The sequence below is a fragment of the Lissotriton vulgaris genome, chromosome 7, assembly GCF_964263255.1.
Source record: "Lissotriton vulgaris chromosome 7, aLisVul1.2, whole genome shotgun sequence".
In the NCBI taxonomy this organism is placed as follows: Eukaryota; Metazoa; Chordata; class Amphibia; order Caudata; family Salamandridae; genus Lissotriton; species Lissotriton vulgaris.
In genome coordinates this window covers 356,026,507-356,037,091 of record NC_141695.1, presented here as the reverse complement: position 1 = coordinate 356,037,091, position 10,585 = coordinate 356,026,507, and positions in this window count along the sequence as shown.

The following is a 10,585-nucleotide window of genomic DNA, read 5'->3' as shown; positions in this document are numbered from 1 at the left end:
GGTCGCCAGGACACGCCCACTACCGTAGCCACGCCCCCTGTGACCCCTCCTCTCTCTGCTACAAAGCATGTGCCTGCATCGGAAGCGCAGCGGACGAGCGCAGCGGGTGCGACGATTGCGCGCCGAAGGCGCGCTTAAGGCAAGCTCGTCTGCGCTCGCCCGCGCCGAGACCGGGCTTAGGGCCCTACCCGTTGCACACCAGCCCATGATGCGCTCAGATATAGCAGGAGCACACTCATGCTACTGAACGCACAGGCAGGAAAAACTGAGTGCCCACGCTTAGCTCCTCAGGCAGTACAACAGGACGATAAGGCCTGCCCTCACTGTCTAGTTCGGCTTTCACACATCAACCCCCTCCCCCCTAAATCAATCCTGATGCCTTATCCTCATCCCAGTCCTGACAACATCAGGACCCATTCCCCATCTACCCAAGGTGGAACCGAGCCCAGCAATAAAGGGGAATTAATCAACGGACTGCTAAACGTCCGATCCCTTCCAAAACATGCCACCGAAATACAGCTTCTGATCGAGACTAACAACCTCGACATCCTGTTCCTAACAGAGACATGGATGGCTGAAGGGATAGAGTCAGAGCTAGGCCTAGCATGCCCAGACGGGTTCAAGATCATTCAGAAACCCAGACACTCAGGTCGAGGAGGAGGCCTGGGGGTCATTTTCAGGGAACAACTAAACATCACTACCCTGGAAGTTGGCACCGTTCCCTCTGTTGAAATCCTCGGGATTTCCATAAAACATGACTCTGAACATTGCCTCACGGCCCTGGTATGTTACAGATCTCAGGGGCATTTTAATGCCTCTCAACAGCAGGAATTTATTACGGTCATAAATAATATGTCAATCTCCCACAACAGGCTGCTGATACTGGGCGATTTTAACATATGGGACAATGACCAACTACGTACAGCCCTGCACAACATCACCCAATCCTGCTACAATCTAGGGCTGAAACAGTGGATAAACACTCCTACACATATACTAGGAAACACGCTAGACCTAATCTTTGCGGCAGAAGACTTACTGACCCTAGACTCTACTCTCCCAGTAGGCTGGTCAGACCACTATCTCCTCAGGTTCAAATCCCATATCCCGTCCCACACAGGATCCAAGAGATCGCATGTCAAAACCTTCTTAGGTCGCGACTGGAAGAACCTGTTAAAGAGGAAAGAGGAGGGAAAGCTCGATCTACGCCAGATCGGGGCCTCGTTCAAAATAGAGAATGATGTCACCACAAATTATCTCTCCTTCTGCCACGAGACTACAAAAAAACTCGATGCCATTATTCCACTGAAAACAATCACAAAAAGAGGAAAACCCTCCGCCCCCTGGTATACAGATAAACTGAAAGAACTAAAAAATATCTGTAAAAAGGCCGAGAAGCTCTGGAGGAAAAGTTACTCAGACCAGGAGAAAGCACGTTGGAGGATCACCATTTTACAATACAAGAAAGAAATAACCACAGCCAAATCCAACTACTTTGCCGAGATCATCCTCAAAAGCTCTAATAAAACCCGGGATACCTTCAGGATCATTAAAGAACTCTCCCACCCCACCTGTGCTAACAGCCAAATCAAGCCATCACAAGAACTCTGCGATGGCCTTGCAGTGTTCTTTCAGGACAAAATCAGCAAAATTGTAGAGGGCATGAAGAGCTATCCCATCTCCTCAATGCCAGACAACAGCTCTCAAACGAATGACACCCACTCCCTCTCAAATGCTATCATGGAAAACTTTTTGATCCCCTCGGAACAGGAATTCCTAACAACAGCCCTCAATACCTCTTCAGGCTCTCCTTTAGACCCTCTTCCCCATAGAATAGCAAAGAAATTTGAGGACGATATTCTACCAGCTCTGCACCAACTATGCAATCAATCTCTGCGTACAGGCTCCGTGCCCAAAGACTGGAAACTGGCGATTGTCACCCCGCTTTTGAAGAAACCAAATCTGGACCCCAACTGCCAGAAAAACTACCGACCCATATCCCTTTTACAATACCCAATTAAGATCATAGAGAGGTGGGTCAGCAAATCTCTAGCCCTCTTCCTAGAAACCAACAACATCTTGGAAGAGGAGCAGTTTGGCTTCAGACCAGTACATGGAACGGAGTCAGCCCTGCTGACAGTCATGGATGACCTACGAATGAGGGCGGACAGGGGAGAATCAGCAACTCTGATTCTGCTTGACCTGTCCGCCGCATTCGATACGGTGAACCACGGCATTCTGATAGAAAGACTGAGGAACATCGGAGTCGGAGGGGTCGCGCTTGACTGGTTCCGCTCCTACCTGACAGACAGGTGGCAGGCAGTAGCTATCCCTCCCTACCAATCAGAATTCATCAAAGTCCCGCACGGGGTCCCGCAGGGGTCTGCTATCAGTCCCATACTTTTTAATATATATATGCAACCCCTGATGCGGATCATTAAAAGCCATGGCATCAGCGTGACAAACTACGCAGATGATACCCAGCTGATAATCTCGCTTGACGGTACCCGAGCAAGCTCACTGGAAACCTTCCACACCTGTATGATGGAAATGTCTCTTTGGCTCAATCAGAACTCACTAAAATTTAACAGTGAGAAAACTGAAATATTGCATTGTACGGTAGGAAAAATCCCCAAAAGTCTACCACGAGACTTTTGGCCTCAGTCGATAGGGGATTCTCCCACCCCAGTGAGCTCAGTTAAAAATCTCGGAGTCACCATCAACAACAAACTAAGCCTTGAGACAAACGTCAATAAGCAGGTCAGCTGCTGTTTCGCCCTACTGAGAGGACTCCGTAGGCTGCTACCTCTCCTGCCCCCACAGACCAGGGCCGACATAGTCAGGAGCACTATCCTCAGCCGCCTGGATTACTGCAACGCCCTCCTGCTGGAATCCCCCGCCTATCTCATTTCCAGACTCCAGAGTGTCCAGGCAGCTGCAGCCAAACTGGCACTTTCCCGTGAGCGAAGATCCTCCACCACTCTCGCCCTGGCCGACCTACATTGGCTGCCCATACACCAAAGGATTTGCTTTAAATCCCTATGTATCGTCTTCAGGGCAGTTCATGGACTAGGTCCCCGACCACTCCAGAACAAATTCAAGTGGTACGAGCCCACCCGGTCCCTCCGATCCTCATCCCTGAACTTCATTAGCGTTCCTAGGATCAAGAAAGCAACCTGCGGGGGACGAGCTTTCAGCATAGCTGCAGCCCATCTTTGGAACAACCTCCCCATCGACATTAGAAAAACCAATGACCTTCTGACTTTTCGGAAAAAGTTAAAAACATGGCTTTTTCCAAAAAATTCTCCCAAAACCCATCACTATAAATAAATTCACTCTGCCCCTTATCCTGTCCATGCTCCCGTCCCCACAAAGCTTTAGCTATACAACTAAGCGCCAGGATGCCCGCAGGGTTACAGAGCGCTCTATAAATGTTATAAATAAATAAATAAATAATGTGGTGGTGTCTGCGAGTGATGTGGTGGTGTCCCTGAGTGATGTGGTGATGTCCCCGAGTGCTGTGGTAGTGTCCCCAAGTGATGTGGTGGTGTCCCTGAGTGATGTGGTGGTGTTCCCAAGTGATGTGGTGGTGTCCCAGATTGATGTGGTGGTGTCCCCGAGTGAGGTGGTGGTGTCCCTGAGTGATGAAGTGGTGTCCCTGGGTGATGTGGGGGTGTTCCTGAGTGATGTGGTGGTGGCCCTGAGTGATGTGGTGGTCGTGTCTCTGAGTGATGTGGTGGTGCCCCTGAGTGATGTGGTGATGTCCCCAAGTGATGTGGTGGTGTCCCCGAGTGATGTGGTGGTGTCCCTGAGTGATATGGTGGTGTCCCTGAGTGATGTGGTGGTGCCCCTGAGTGATGTGGTGGTGTTCCTGAGTGATGTGGAGGTGTCCCCGAGTGATGTGGTGGTGTCCCCGAGTGATGTGGAGGTGTCCCCGAGTGATGTGGTGGTGTCCCCGAGTGATGTGGTGGTGTCCCCGAGTGATGTGGTGATGTCCCCGAGTGATGTGGTGGTGCCCCTGAGCGATGTGGCGGTGCCCCTGAGTGATGTGATGGTGTTCCTGAGTGATGTGGTGGTGTCCCAGAGTGATGTGGTGGTGCCTCTGAGTGATGTGGTGGTGCCCCTGAGTGATGTGGTGGTGTCCCCGAGTGATGTGGTGGTGTCCCCAAGTGATGTGGTGGTGTCCCTGAGTGATGTGGTGGTGTCCCTGAGTGATGTGGTGGTGCCCCTGAGTGATGTGGTGGTGTCCCTGAGTGATGTGGTGGTGTCCCCGAGTGATGTGGTGGTGTCCCCGAGTGATGTGGTGGTGCCCCTGAGTGATGTGGTGGTGTCCATGAGTGATGTGGTGGTGTCCCTGAGTGATGTGGTGGTGCCCCTGAGTGATGTGGTGGTGTCCCCGAGTGATGTGGTGGTGTCCCTGAGTGATGTGGTGGTGTCCCTGAGTGATGTGGTGGTGCCCCTGAGTGATGTGGTGGTGTCCATGAGTGATGTGGTGGTGTCCCCGAGTGATGTGGTGGTGTCCCTGAGTGATGTGGTGGTGTCCCCGAGTGATGTGGTGGTGTCCCTGAGTGATGTGGTGGTGTCCCTGAGTGATGTGGTGGTGCCCCTGTGTGATGTGGTGGTGTTCCTGAGTGATCTGGTGGTGTTCCTGAGTGATGTGGTGGTGTCCCAGAGTGATGTGGTGGTGTCCCTGAGTGATGTGGCGGTGTCCCTGAGTGATGTGGTGGTGTCCCTGAGTGATGTGGTGGTGTCCCTGAGTGATGTGATGGTGCCCCTGAGTGGTGCCCCCGAGTTATGTGGTGGTGTCCCTGAGTGATATGGTGGTGTCCCTGAGTGATGTGGTGGTGTCCCTGAGTGATGTGGTGGTGCCCCTGAGTGATGTGGTGGTGTCCCAGAGTGATGTGGTGGTGTCCCCGAGTGATGTGGTGGTGTCCCCGAGTGATGAGGTGGTGTCCCTGAGTGATGTGGTGGTGCCCCTGAGTGATTTGGTGGTGTCCCTGAGTGATGTGGTGGTGTCCCCGAATGATGTGGTGGTGTCCCAGAGTGATGTGGTGGTGTCCCTGAGTGATGTGGTGGTGTTTCTGAGTGATGAGGTGGTGTCCCTGAGTGATGTGGTGGTGTCCATGAGTGATGTGGTGGTGTCCCCGAGTGATGTGGTGGTGTCCCCGAGTGATGTGGTGGTGTCCCTGAGTGATGTGGTGGTGTCCCCGAGTGATGTGGTGGTGTCCCTGAGTGATGTGGTGGTGTCCCTGAGTGATGTGGTGGTGCCCCTGTGTGATGTGGTGGTGTTCCTGAGTGATGTGGTGGTGTTCCTGAGTGATGTGGTGGTGTCCCAGAGTGATGTGGTGGTGTCCCTGAGTGATGTGGCGGTGTTCCTGAGTGATGTGGCGGTGTCCCAGAGTGATGTGGTGGTGTCCCTGAGTGATGAGGTGGGTTCCTGAGTGATGTGGTGGTGTTCCTGAGTGATGTGGTGGTGTCCCAGAGTGATGTGGTGGTGTTCCTGAGTGATGTGGTGGTGTTCCAGAGTGATGTGGTGGTGTTCCTGAGTGATGTGGTGGTGTTCCTGAGTGATGTGGTGGTGTCCCAGAGTGATGTGGTGGTGTCCCTGAGTGATGAGGTGGGTTCCTGAGTGATGTGGTGGTGTCCCTGAGTGATGTGGTGGTGTCCCTGAGTGATGTGATGGTGCCCCTGAGTGGTGCCCCTGAGTGATGTGGTGGTGTCCCTGAGTGATATGGTGGTGTCCCTGAGTGATGTGGTGGTGTCCCTGAGTGATGTGGTGGTGCCCCTGAGTGATGTGGTGGTGTCCCAGAGTGATGTGGTGGTGTCCCCGAGTGATGTGGTGGTGTCCCCGAGTGATGAGGTGGTGTCCCTGAGTGATGTGGTGGTGCCCCTGAGTGATTTGGTGGTGTCCCCGAGTGATGTGGTGGTGTCCCCGAATGATGTGGTGGTGTCCCCGAGTGATGTGGTGGTGTCCCTGAGTGATGTGGTGGTGTTTCTGAGTGATGAGGTGGTGTCCCTGAGTGATGTGGTGGTGTTCCTGAGTGATGTGGTGGTGTCCCTGAGTGATGTGGTGGTGTCCCTGAGTGATGTGGTGGTGCCCCTGAATGATGTGGTGGTGTTCCTGGGTGATGTGGTGGTGTTTCTGAGTGATGTGGTGGTGTCCCTGAGTGATGTGGTGGTGCCCCTGAGTGATGTGGTGGTGTCCCTGAAGGATGTGGTGGTGTTCCTGAGTGATGTGGTGCTGTCCCTGAGTGATGTGGTGGTGCCCCTGAGTGGTGCCCCTGAGTGATGTGGTGGTGTCCCTGAGTGATGTGGTAGTGTTCCTGAGTGATGTGGTGTGTGTGGGGGTGTGAGGGGGTGAGGGTGAGTGAGGGTGAGAGGGTTGTGAGGGGTGTGAGGTTGTGTGGGTGAGTGAGGGTGTGTGAGGGTGGGTGAGGGTGTGAGGGTGAGTGAGGGTCTGCGAAGGTGTGTGAGGGTGAGGGGGTGTGAGGGTGAGGGAGGGTGAGGGTGATGGGGTGAGGGTGAGGATGTGTGAGGGTGAGGGAATGTGAGGGGGTGTGAGGGTGAGGAGGTCTGAGGGTGAGGGTCCTAAGTAAATGGTGTCAGGGCAGATATCATAAGACAGAGAGAAGAGACTGCATGGTGACTGCGTTGGTCAGTTTCAGAATCAGGAGGGGCAGAGACAGCACAGTCTGCGAGGGATCAACGTGTCTAGAGGCAAAGCATAGCGGATGTAGCATTGCAGCTAGCAAGTCGACTGATTTCAAGCTGAGTGTCCTTAGAGATATGGAAAAACAGCAACAGCATTTGAGGAGCAAAGCTACTGTAAACAAGCACGGTAGGCTTTCACTTTCGTCCAGAAACAAGCTCTCGGTATTGCTTTGGCAGGGGGGGGGGGGGGGGCGGGGGAGCGGCAGCCTCTAAAGTATGATGCCGAGGCACAGACAAATGGTGGTGCGCGATTGTTGTGAATGTATCTAGGACCCTAATTAAATATTCCTGATTCATGCCCTTATGCGGTTATGATAAACCATGTCCTTATGAAGGCATTAGAATCTTACCCATATTCAGTCATAGCCCACACAGCCCAAATACGGCAAGGCTACTTCCTTAGATTCCTAGAGAGCACAACGAGTTATTTCGACACACCAAACCTTCAGCAACCTGGAAATTCCCCAAGTCTTTGTTTTGATTTGTCATTGAACTCCTGCGAGCACTAAAGGAACAGTCAGTTCTTAGTGACATCTTTTATTGACGTCTTATGTCCAACCTTATGTCAAACACGGCACCTTCTAGGTATAAATATACCAACACTTGCCTTAAGCAACACATGGTGGTGTGGAGCAGAGCGGCTATCTACTTATCCGAAGCCCAGCTGATGCGAGAGCCGAAGGAAGCCGCCCCTCCCCTTTGACACACTGGAGAAGCTGCCTTTTCTCACGCCGAGAAATCCAGCTCCGGTGTTTCCAGTCATCCTTGAAGGTTACTGGAAGATTGAGTCCTGAGAAACGAGATACAAGACCTCCTTCATTCTATAACCAAGGTACGGACCGATTCAAACCTTAGAGAGAATTCTTGATTCAGATTCTTGGCAAAAAAAACCAACTTAACTTAACACTGCAACTTACTTACTCCTTCCCACGTATTAGGCTTAGGTCAGGTACACCGGGGTAGGCGTATCTTAGAAGCACCAGTTGAGTTTGTTAGTCAATGTTATTATGTATGTAAATATTTTATCCGTTTTAAAGTATCATATGGCTAAGAAACCATATCAGTGCTTTTACAGTATTATTTCATAATACTCCTTTTACTGTACGCACTTTACTTCATTATAAGTATTGCAATTGAGGCAATTCATTTCTCTGCATGAGAAAGAAGACTGCTCAATAAAATAACACCTTTTATTGAAAACGCCTGTCTCTCTATTTCTCTGCACTCTGGTGAAATTAAGCTTGCACGATTGACTGAGTGAAATAGCTGTCTATTGTTTTCACACGACTCTGGAGATACACTCCTTATTCTGGGGGAGCAAAGTTGTCATGTTATATGGTTGTCTGAAGCTAATCCCTTCTTGTCTAAATCAGGGAAGTTAACCCCTCCCTATTCATTCGAAAAAGTTTCTAGTGACCTCTTAGCTAGCTGGCAAAAACTAATTAAGTCTAACATAGTCAGTAGAGACCTAGATGACCTCAGTCCTACGTCTACACTGCTGTTTATGTTAGTCCAATGCGCAGAGCCTATTGAGAATTTAGGAACTACACTACATGGCGCCCAACGTTTGGTATGGCGATAATCTAACGCAAGATACTAGAGTTACTCAGTCGTGCTTTTCACACAGACCCCTTTCTCTCGTAAAAACTCCAATAGACGTCTGGAGTGTGTGAAAGGTTAATATTCGCCGAAACTTAGTATGATGAGATTCCTATGTATTAGTTTACGGTATAGTCAACGTTGAAGGATACAGTGTTCCAAAATATTGTGCACCTAATCTTTGTTTCCTCAAAAACTTGCTCTGCAAGAAACTTTCATTAAACAATGTCAAATCACGGCGACAATAACGACACCGATGAAGCCGCAGTAAATGCGAATAAACCGGGTGTAGACCTTACAGGGTTTAATGAAGATGAACCGGATGCAATACTCATCCCGGTCAATATAAGAAAAACCATAACTATAAAACTTATAGAAAATGGGGTATCACCAAGAGGTGATACAGTTGTATTTGTGGTAGGAGCACATGAATATCGGCAGACAGAGGTATTCTATTCATGGATAACTTTTCCAGCAGCACATACTGTGACACATGAGTTCCACTACTATAAAGTTGCGGAATCTCCAGAGGAATACTCTCCTTTCGAGGAAATTGAAATTCCACTAACATACCAAGTGCACCTGCTCTTATTTAATGGCGCCCTAAAACATCAAAATCACATTACCAGGCTTGGTCCACAAGGTAGACCAGTAGCCACGTGGCCGGTTCTAGCCAGCTACACACCACACTCAGAAATTGAAGGAATGTCAGACGAAGAACTGTTGGTTCAACTAAAACAATTAATTAAAATTCATAGACAATTGGTCCAATATGTCATGCGGACTTCAACAGTCCAACCTGCAATTAAAATTCCTCAAAACACCACTCATCAGGGGAATACAAATAAAATTACACCACAGAATATTCAATCATGTCTTGGAAAAACATCCGCAAAACGGGAACAAATCCCTTTTGGTTAGCTCAAAAAATCACTCAGATAGAGGCAGTGTTTCCTGATACTACCCCTCACGAAAAACACAGAATTCTGACTATCTGTCTCCCAATGGGGATCGCACCACATGTGGAAGAGTGTGACACTTGGGGCACGGTCTTTGCTTCTATCTACACAAAAACACATGGTGGTCCGTCAATGGCGGTTATACCAGATGTACTAAGACAGATTCAAAACGAATACGGTCCAGAACCTGCTTTAACTCTGGGTATGAAATTACTGAAAGACTTCAAGCAGGTCTCGGCTATATTATTAGCCAACATAAAAGGAGAAGCAGCATGTGTGGCAATCCGCCAAAAATTGAAGTGAACAGATATAACCAACTTTTTGAGCTTGCTAAAATAATTGAAAAATGCTATGAAGAATTAGGCTGAGATAGTTTGGGTGGTAAAGCAGTAAAACCACAACTAATTGAAAATCCTGAAAAAACCTTTATTAAAAACAACCTCAATTCTCAAAAGAAGAAATGGGAGGGTAATAAACAAACTACTCCCAGAGAAAAACAATTTCAGTCCAGACGAAGGTCTCCCCAACGGAGAAATAAATCTCCAGGAGGAGGAGACAAGTCTCCCAAAGGGAGCCCTCTGAAAAAAGATATAACCTTAGAGATACGGATAAATTAAGAAAACCTGACAGATATCAAGATGTTGATACACGTCCCTCTCGATCTTTTCAGACTTCCTCACAGAAATCGGAAAGAAGAGGACGGTCAGAACACAAGGAAGAGCACGTCAAGTCCAAAGACAAAGAACCTGCTCATCAAAGTAAAAAATCACAATTTCCCAGAAAGAAGGTAGCTTGTATTAAAATTAAACATGCCGAGAATCCTGAGGACACAACTGAAAAACGGAGAGTGGGCCCAGACAATGTTAGACAGCGCAGCAGAAGTGACCATAGCTCGCAAGATCCTGATGAATCTTCTGGAGACAGTGGACACGAATGAATACATTCAGGTAGAAACTGCAGACACGCGAGTTAGCGTGCCCCATAAACTATATGAAATAACATTACGTATAGAGGGAGATAAAACTAGGAAAATAAAAGGTCTCTTTTGGGAGAATCTTTCTAAAGGCTATGATATCCTGTTAGCTGAAAAAGAATGGCCACCAGAGTTTGTCAGGGAGTGCCCTCATGGCGAAGAAATGATTATGCCTGCCTTCTCAAATCATATCCCAATTCATAAAAAATACACATTTGCAAGAAAATGGGCAGTGGCCCAAGCCCCTGCTTTATATAAAAATCATGTAGGATGGGATGAGGATTCTCCTCACCACAAACTCCAATAAAAAAATCAACCTACTGCACAAAGGCAGTACCCAGTT